General features: G+C 39.5%; 1 long non-coding RNA gene across 1 annotated transcript; it reads left to right on the top strand.

Annotated features, from left to right (window-relative positions):
* Positions 1–344: 344 nt before the first annotated feature.
* On the top strand, positions 345–9,563 carry LOC144581018 (uncharacterized). The gene is made up of 3 exons (XR_013531505.1): positions 345–410; positions 6,193–6,289; positions 8,680–9,563. It is a non-coding gene; the product is annotated as an uncharacterized LOC144581018 (long non-coding RNA).
* The last annotated feature ends 857 nt before the right edge of the window (positions 9,564–10,420 follow it).

The following is a 10,420-nucleotide window of genomic DNA, read 5'->3' as shown; positions in this document are numbered from 1 at the left end:
AACAAAGATCCCTGTATTACAAAAGCTTATATTGCCTCAGGAGTGGTAATGGTTGAAATATAATTTATGGTTCACCTGATAAAATCATGTGCCTGGTCTCTGCCAATAGTGTTTGGGAATAAGGATGCCTCTAACCACTTCTCGTGTACTATAATTTAATTCTTCACCTTGCGGATGCCAAGCAGAAGCATTAGGATTGAAGAGGCATGATCTGATGTGGTTCTGATGAAGTACCAAATGGCACCCATAATGTGCCATGGCAACACAGCCTTGCAATTATGAGGTAGATCCGTGATGTCAGTGAATACTGGGGATTTATAACTGTGATCCCTTATCGCTGTCCCAGTCAACCACTAGCCTCACTACAAGCTATCCTGAAAGTCTCTTCATTTAAGTTATTTTTCAGAATGGTAAGTAAAGTTTTATCACTTTCTGCTATTAAGCACTACAGATTTTACTTAAGAGTTTCTCAGTATTTTGTTCTAAGATATTTTCCCACTGATTTCTCTTGACTTTCTGGACAAATAATAACACTGATACACAAAAATCATGTCTTTTCAAATAGCCAGCACCTCGATTTATTTCACATAGATTTTTAAAGTGAGATTTATATTGCCAGATATTTTTATTACTGTTTTCTAGATGTCTCTTTCTCAATATTTGCTTTTACAGTTGTATTTTAAGAGAAAAACAAGTTTACAAAACATGCTGGGCAAAAATTGCATACAAAGTATACTTTTAATGTCTGGGTTTTTTTTGTTTTTTTGTTTTGTTTTGTTTTGTTTTGTTTTGTTTTGTTTTGTTTTGAGACAGTCTCGCTGTATCGCCAGGCTGGAGCGCAGTGGCGCGATCCTGGCTCACTGAAACTTCCGTTTTTCTGGTTTCAAGCAATTCTCCTGCCTCAGACTCCCGAGTAGCTGGGATTACAGGCACATGCCACCACGCTCGGCTAATTTTGTGTACTTTTTTAGTAGAGATGGGGTGTCACCATGTTGGCAAGGATGGTCTCCATCTCTTGACCTCGTGATCCACCGGCCTCGGCCTCCCAAAGTGCTGGGATTACAGGCGTGAGCCACCGCGCCCAGCCAATTTTAATGTTTTAAAATATGCATATATATGTCCATTCCCACACATACAGAAAAATGGCCGGACAGAGATATGCCAAAATATTAATAGTGTTTGTCTCTAGGTTATTTCCTTTCGTGTGCCTTTGTAATTATGTCACCCTAAATATTTCAACTTTATAACAAAGTAAGGGCATAAAATGACATTGAAGATTATCCAAGCAAATTTTATATGATACAATAAATACTATTTGGCAGAAAATTAAATATTTATGTATTATGTCTTAGACTGCATATATCAATAATGTAAAACATGTATTTCTATTTATCTTTAAATAAGCCAAAATTAGATCTGGTTCCATTCAGAGAATTTATAATGAAACTCCATGATATATTACTGAGTAAAACTTTGTCGTTTTACTTGTGAATTCTTTTGTTTTTCATTTTTTTTTATACTTTAAGTTCTGGGGTACATGTGCAGATTGTGCAGGATAGTTACATAGGTATACACATGCTATGGTGATTTGCTGCAACCATCCCCCCCTCACCTACGTTACGTATTTATCCTAATGTTATCCCTCCCCAATCTCCCTGCCCCCTGCTATCTCTCCCCAGTCCCCCCACCCCCCAACAGACCCCAGTGTGTGATGTGCCCCTCCCTGTTTCCATGTGTTCTCAGTGTTCAACACCCACTTATGAGTGAGAGCATACGGTTTTCTGTTTTTATGTGAGTTTGCTGAGAATGATGGTTTCCAGCTTCATCCATGTCCCTGCAAAGGACATGAACTCATCCTTTTTTATGGCTGCATAGTATTCCGTGGTATATATGTGCCACATTTTCTTTATCCACTCTATCGTTGATGGGCATTTGGGTTGGTTCCAGGTCTTTGTTATTGTGAACAGTGCCTCAGTGAACATACGTGTGCATGTGTCTTTATAATAGAAAGATTTATAATCTTTTGGGTATATACCCAGTAATGGGATTGCTGGGTCAAATGGTATTTCTAATTCTAGATCCCTGAGGAATTGCCACACTGTCTTCCACAATGGTTGAACTAATTTACACTCCCACCAACAGTGTAAAAGCATTCCTATTTCTCCACATCCTCTCCGGCATCTGTTGTTTCCAGATTTTTTTTATTATTATACTTTAAGTTCTGGGGTACATGTGCAGATCTTGCAGGACTGTTACATAGGTAAACACATGCCATGGTGGTTTGCTGCCTCCATCCCCCAGTCAACTACATTATGTATTTCTCCTAGTGTTATTCATCCCAAATCTCCCCGCCCCCTGCTATCTTTCCTCAGTGCCCCCACCCCCAACAGACCCCAGTGTGTGATGTGCCCCTCCCTGTGTCCATGTGTTCTCAGTGTTCAACACCCACTTATGAGTGAGAACATGCGGTATTTGGTTTTCTGTGTGAGTTTGCTAAGAATGATGGTTTCCAGCTTCAGGACATTAACTCATTCTATTTCATGGCTGCATAGTATTCCATGATGTATATGTGCCACATTTTCTTTATCCAGTCTATCATTGCTACAAAGAGAGTAAAATACCTGAGAATACAACTAACAAGGGATGTGAAGGACCTCTTCAAGGAGAACTACAAACCACTAATCAAGGGACCTAATAATTCTTATTCAAGTTGCTTGTAAGCAACACATGGTGATTGGAAATAATAATCATTGCCATTACTCTCGATAGTCATTTAATAGAAGGAAATAATCACATTGCAGTGGAATTGCATTCATATTTAGTGGGGTAATATATCTGTTATCATTAACAGGCAACTGAACATGGGATGACTGGGAATTTGAAGCACTTAAAAAGTAAACTTGAGGCTTGATGAGGTGGCATAGAGGAAGCTACAAAGGATTCCAGCTGCCACTTCCTCCTGCCTCTTCTCCACGCTGGATGTGGACCATCTGACTAATAAGGGTGGCCCCTGCTCAATCAAGAACGACTACTAGGGTTCTGGTCTAGGCAACTAGGTGGATGGTGGTGACCACATCCAAGCAACTCCTTCCTCAGTGATTCAGCAACTTGCACTGTTCTGTCACTAACTATCTCCTATCCTCTCCAGCTTCATTCAACTGGGAAATCAGCAATATTAAAGGCTGTAATTCCCTCAGCATTGTGCTAGGCACTTCATTCCTTCCAGATACAAACATTTATTGAGGGCCATCTGTGTGCCAGTCACTGTCCTAGGAGCTGGGGATGCTCCAGTGCACTAAGCATTCTTAAATGCCTGCCTTTTGTCAATTTCTAGTCTTGTGAGGGAGACAGCCAAAAATAATAAATTTAAGTCAACAAATAATGCTGTGAAGTAGTTGGCAATTCATGCTACAGGGAAAGTAGAGCAAGGATCGTGAGTGCTAATTGTGGGTATGCTGTTTTAAATGGAAGGTTCAGGATCCACCTCATTGAGAAGGTGACATGTGAGCACATACTTGAAGACTGTGAGGAATAAGGAAACAGTAGTATCTATCTAGAGGAGCAATGCTGAAGGCACCGAGTACAGGTCATGCACACAAACAGGAGTTTGTGTGCTCTGAGTTCCAAGCACATTGAGCTGGGCACTTGTATCACAATTTTAAAATCACAGTCTAGGGGATAAGGGAAAGATAGTTGTACAAGCAACTACAAAAAACTTGTAAGCGTTACCTTTGTCAGAATGAAGAGTACTTTGTCAGCATTTGGCTTTGGGAAAGTCAGATGAGCTCCCCTGAGGAAGTGTCATGAATCTCGGAACTGAAGGGATAGGAGGAGTTAGCCAGGATGTGGAGAAAATTCTAAACAGATGCAAAGGTATGACTACCAGTAGGAAGTGCAGCTCAGAATCCTGCTTACAGGGAATGTAATTGTCAGAGGGCACCAGCTGCTACTTTCTGAAATGCATTTCCATATTTTTACTAGACCACAAATCTTGCAGGCTGCCTTTTGCCTGTGACTGAGTGTAGCAGAGACACTAAGGTAGGACTGTTCCCAAGGGGCAAGGGACCCTTGTAATGGCTGACTTTGCTGGCTATTCTTTCCATCTGCCCTTTGTTCCCTTTTGCCTTATTCTACCTTTTTTTGTATATTTTTATCGTTTCATTTTATGTCCTTTGTAGGCTTATTGGCAATAACTTTTGTTATTTTAGTGTTTGCTCTTGGTGTGAAAATATACTTTTAATCTACCATTGTATATATTTAAGTAACATTATATAACTTAATTTATACTATCAGAGTATTACAGTATACTCCATTACTTTCCTCCCAATTTTTGTGTTACTTTTTATACATTTTACTTTTACATATGTGAAAACCCCTATACTACATTGTTTTTTCATGAACAAATTTCTTTCAAAGAGTTTAGATAGTAATAAAATCTTATGCATTGCCCCATACAGTTAATATTTCCAGTGCTCTTCATTCCTTTGTAGGGTTCTATATTTTCATCTGGTGTCATTTTCCTCCTGCTTGAAGGACTTCCTTTAATATTTCTTGTAGTGCATATCTGCTGGTGATGAATTCTCTAATTTTGTATGTCTGAAAAAAGCATAGTGCTCAATCTGGGGCTAAATTAAGCCACACTACTGAGATAAAATACCCTTGTGAGTAGTCTACCAAATGTCTTATGACTCTTGAGGTTTGCTAGCGTGACTGGTGAGAACAGGCACTATTCCCAGCCCTATACATGTGCTAGCAACTCTTCCCTCTAATCTTATGAGATGGTTCTTTCTCTGCCCTCAGGAAGTTACCTAACATGCAAGTGCGGAACAGTAATCTGTTGCATACCTGAGAGAGACTCTTTTAAGAGCCGTGAAGTTCTCTCCCTTTGCAACGTTTTTCTCTCTGGTACATTCTGAGCTCTAGTTGTCATGATCTCCTCAGACACTCAGCTCAAGGAGTCCGTTGGGCTCCACCTGGGTTCCCTCTCCATGTGCAGAAGCCTGAAAGTTCTCTCAAGGCAATAAGTTGAGGCAATCGCTGGTCCCACCTTTTTTGTTTCCTTTCTCTCCAGGATCATTGTCTTTTTCTGTCTGATGTACACTGACTTTCCAGTCATGGTTTTATCTATTTTGTCTGGGTTTTTTTTTTTTTTTTTGGCGCGGGGAGGGTATTGTTTCAGATGGGAGGTTAAATCCAGTTATTATTCCTCCATTTTTTCTAGAAACAAGTTGATGACAAACTTTGGCTCAAGGATTCCCCAATGACCTTGCCAAACTCTATTTAGAACTGCTCTGCCATCTAAAATGCTTTCATCCCACCTGATTCCTTACTTCTCTCTCTTCCTCACTCAAGTCCAGATCTGAGTGACCCAAGTTCAAACCCACCTTCCCTTAGTCTGCCATTCGCTCTCATCCAATAAATGTATTCCTTGTTTCCCCTCATAAACTTTGTGCAGGTTGAATCCAACTTCAGTATCAGCTTCTCGAAGGCTTGGAGTAACATAAAAAAGCATGTGTGAGATACTCTGACCCCAAAACAACACATTGGAGTCTTAAGTTCTTTGTGATCTTAACACCTACTCTAACAGAGGCCAAGTTTCATTTACTGGATGTGGCCTGAATATTTTAAGACATATTTAAGAATGTAAAATGTATATTACTCCATGCATGGAATTAGCCTAATTATTGCAATTAAACCCTTACAAGTGCGTATTTGTTTCCACTTTTCCACCTTTTCAAATATAGGTAAGGTAAACATCATTGTTTAGAAATGTTTGTATATCTGTCCTATTATTTCATGAAATGTATTTTAAGAGTAATATGTCTGGATCCTACAGATTTTGCACTGAAATTGTGATGCAATGCATATTCTTAGCCTGCATTCCAATCTCACCAGAAGTGTATGAAGTTAACTGCTATCCTTTTTCCTCTTCAACATTACTTGCTTGCTTAATTAGTTTTAGTATCTTTTCCAGGGGGTAAGATTAAAAGGGAAATAAGCAAACCTCAACCTTTATATGACAATCTTGCTAGGGATAATAATTTTCTCTTGTTAAATAAAGGAACTATAACTGAAGTTTTCATTCTCTTCAGTCTTTATATCATGATATATCATTAAATCAAACATGCCTTTGTCCTGGTCCTCCAGAACAAGCCAGTAAAATATTCTGATTTTTTGCACCTGTTTCCTTAGGAAAGGCCTCATGGCACAGATATGAAGAGTTCTGGCTTTGGGGATAGGAAGATCTGAAATGGAATTTCCAGCTCCATCATTTACTGTTTGACTTTAGGCAAGTTACTATAGCTCTGGGTGCCTCAGTTTTACTGTACATATCTGAGGGGTAAGAGGAGTGAGAGGCATAGACAAGTTTTGAGCCCTGCTTAGAGACTTGAGCATGGCTCCTACGATTTCATTCATTCTGTGAAGGTGAAACTACAAGACCCATCTCTACTGCCCCTGCTCTCTTCAGCATGGGAAATGCAAAGATTCAGACAGCCTAGTTACAGGCTAGGAGCTGCCATTAACCACAGGCCTATGTAAGTCACATCAGTGAGATGAAGGGAACCCAGACCCTTGAAAATCTTGCTTAGTTTAGCAGCACTCAGTGGTGTTCTGGACCCAGATCATATGAAATCACAAAAGCTGATCTCTAAATAGCTAGGAATTTTCAAACCACTTGCAAAATTGTCAGCAACTTGAAATCTGCGATGATGGAAGTATTTATACCACAGAAATTAGCTAGCAAATGCTACGGATCAGTGTCATCTTCCCAGACCCCTGACAGCCAGTATTCCATTACCTCACCAGTACTTTTCTTTTTGTTTATACTTTCAATGTACATGCTTCACTTTATCCTTTGGTAAGTTGTACTAAGAAGAGGTAAAACAATATGCTGCAAAGTTATGGAGCTAACCCTCATAGCTTATTTTGTAGCCATCTGTACCAACGGTGGAATCCCAGCCTTTCAATGAACATTGTAGGAACTGGGACAACCCTGCGTGGGTTTAATTAATTAATTGAGGAGCCAAAGGGGATGGTTGAGGCTTGTCAAAGTCTCCCAGATGGTCCCCAGGGTCAGCACACAACTGATCTATATTTCCCTGGTGACAAAAAAGGACCAGAAACTAACCCTTTGACAGAGCTGGGGTAACTTAGTTAAGACACATTTTTTATACAGCAGAAAAACTGACTAAATAGGTTTAATCTATGATGAAAAATTATCTCATATAACAAAAAGTCCATGAGTATGGTGGTTTAAGGCATGATTAATTTCATAGGTCTATGACATAGTAAAGTAACAAATTCTGTGTTTTTGGGCTTCTGTCCTTATTGAATAGGCTTCTCCTCAGCCAGGATCTCCTTGTGTTACCAAAATTGTGGCTACAGTTCCAGGCACCATATTCAGACACAATGGCATTCAATGGAAAACAAGGGCCTGACATTTGCTATGTGGATTCTACTATGAGCAAGGAAACCTCCCTGAAATACCAGGAATTAGATTGCACTTCCAGTCAGCTCATTCTGAAACTGAATAAAATATTGACCTATTTGTGGAATTTATAATGAATCCCCATGTTCCACACAGTAAAAATATAAAGTTTATTAGCTATGCTACTCCATCCAGATTTAACCTTTGTTGGGTGAGTAGGAATTTGATGTATGGTTGCATACTTGATTTTTACCCCTTACTAATGTCTATATTTAACTATCACTCTAGGTATATAAAATTGTATCCTAAATTATGTTAGGTACTGGGATTCAAGAGAGGAAAAGATGTGTATGACACTTGCCCTCAAGAACTCTACTCTGTTAGGAAATATTCCATAAAATAAGCTTATCACAAGAAACTGTGATAAGTGCTTTGTATTAGGGGAAAGGTAATTATATGGACTTTGTCTGCACATACAGGAAATAACCTAACTTCAAGAGGACAGACAAAGCCTCCTAGAGAAATATAAGTGTAACCTGCAAGGTGGAGATAAGCAGCAATTAGCCAGATGGAGAGGGAAAGCATTCTACACAGAGGGAACAACATGGGTAAGGGTATGAAAATCAGAAAGGGAATAGAGCATCCGATGAACAGAAAGTTGTTCAGATTAGCTGCAACATAGCATGTAGGATGCTGTTTCATAATACTACCCTAAATATGGTAGGCCTCACTGAGTATATTTTGGGTTAATCTTTTTTGATGATCCTGATTGGAAAACATCCCCTCAATTCTTAGATGTGTACTGAAGGGTTATTTGTGTAGGCACCAGTCTGTAACAATTCCTCAGTTTTTCTAGCATGCCACATTATATTTAGATGTCATGTCTCCTCAGTCTTCTATAATCAGCCATTTATCCCAGAAGCCCTGGTTCGTTTTATAAGAGAATGGTATAAAGAAACCAAGACCTGGGTGTCAGGTGTACTCATTGCAGCTAATGGTATAAGATTTGCAAGATACAGCATAATAATTAGAAAACTAGTAGACCTTTGGCTTCCATACTTTCAGGAGAGGAGCAAGCCCAAAGGAAGCCACTTTAATATGACTTTCACTGTATGTTAAATCATTAACATGCTTCACTGTTGTTGGTATAATTTCTATTTGGGGTAGAGACGTTTTCCACCATAATAAAATAGAAACTGTTTTTGTGTCTCTCCCTGCTCTTTCTTTTACCTCCACCACCTTTTTTGCAGTTTGACAACTTTTGTCTGAAGTCTTTTCCTCACTAATTTCAAGTAATTTGAGAACATCAAACTTCAATTTCCTGTCCAGCCCTGAAGATCCAAAAAGAGTTTCAAGCTGGGACTATAACTTAATAGATCCACTACGGAGAGTTACTCCAACTTTAAGTTCTGATTCCTCTCTGATTCCAACCAAAAAAATGTCCCAGAGAGTTACATCAACCTCCCAAACGTCTTCCCCTGAAATGCAAAACCTGGACCTTATGGACTTCAACCCTGATCCTTGTAGTAGCTACCTCAACCCTCAACCAGAGGGGCTGCCCCAACTGCAATACAAAGATGAGATGACCCAACAAGAGAGGCAGTGGGAAAGGTCAGTACGCCCTGAAAGGAAAAAGATATTCCTGAAGAACATAAGACAGAACATCCTCAATCCCATGGCACCTAACAGGGATGAAAGGAAAGGAAAAATCTCTTCCTCATATGATAAAGATCAAAATAAATGTAAATGTCATTACTGCCAGATCCATAGGGAGGAAACTTCTAGGAGTGCTAGTGGGCAGAATCCATCCTCTTGGAATACGCTAGTGCAGGACCTTAACCACTTGACTCTCAGCCCTGGTGCCGTACAGACCTGCCATCTACCAGAAGAGCTGCCTCAAAAGAAGTAAAGAGAGAAGAACCAATATGAGAGGCAGAAGAAAGGCAAAAGAGTTCATGGGTTCCTAAAATGACAGGCAAAATAAATCTAAGACTCTCATCCTCGTGATGAGATCAGAATTGATTCAGATGTGTGAATATTGATTTTAGCCAGGTGCTTGGTTAGAACTTTTTTGGAACTATACAATTAAGAATGGTCATTAAAAGCAGCAAGAGCCAGTATTTTGACAAAAAAAAGTAATAGAATGAGATTTGGTCTAGTTCTAGGAAAGTAACAATCATCCTCCAGGTGATTTTGGGGCCAATCTGGGGCATACTGGCATGATATACTCTGGGGCAAGAAAGATGGGTAAACAATGGTTCTTCCCATTATTCAGTTTTCATGTTACGACCTGTCTTTCTTCTCCTTGGATCTTTTTTCCCCCTATCCTGTTTCTACTAAGGTATAAAGGATATGTGTAGTGTAAATATCTTGCTGGTTTTGAAGTGCTTTTGTTCAATTTCATGGATTAACCAAAAGGAAAAAAAACACTATGTCTGATGAGACCCACTTTTAAAGTTTTGAATAAAATATGTGTGACAAAAGGATATGTGAATAACTTTGTGGGCTTCACATTGAATTGTTTGGATAAAATACTTTTCATGAGGCATGTATAGGATTTTTTTTTTTTCAGACAGAGCTTCACTCTTGTTGCCCAGGCTGGAGTGCAGTGGTGTGATCTCAGCTCACTGCAACTTCTGTGTCCCAGGTTCAAGTGATTCTCCTGCCTCAGCCTCCTGAGTAGCTGGGATTACAGGTGCCAGCCACCATGCCTGGCGAACTTTTGCATTTTTAGTTTCACCATGTTGGCCAGGCTGGTCTTGAACTCCTGACCTCAGGTGATCCACCCACCTCTGGATGAATTACATCCCAAAGTGTTGGGATTACAGGCATGATCCCAACTATGGTATATCCCACTATGCCAGCCAGGAAGATATTTTTATGCTCCTTTATAGTTGTTAAACACCTCCCTAAAGAAATTTCCAATGTGTTGTCTTGATTGTCAGCATCAATACCTCTATATTTTTATTTAATATTACTTAGATGGTAGTT

The sequence above is a fragment of the Callithrix jacchus genome, chromosome X (genome assembly GCF_049354715.1).
Source record: "Callithrix jacchus isolate 240 chromosome X, calJac240_pri, whole genome shotgun sequence".
NCBI lineage: Eukaryota > Metazoa > Chordata > Mammalia > Primates > Cebidae > Callithrix > Callithrix jacchus.
Note: the sequence above shows the minus strand (reverse complement) of the source record. Positions and strands in the feature narration are given on the sequence as shown.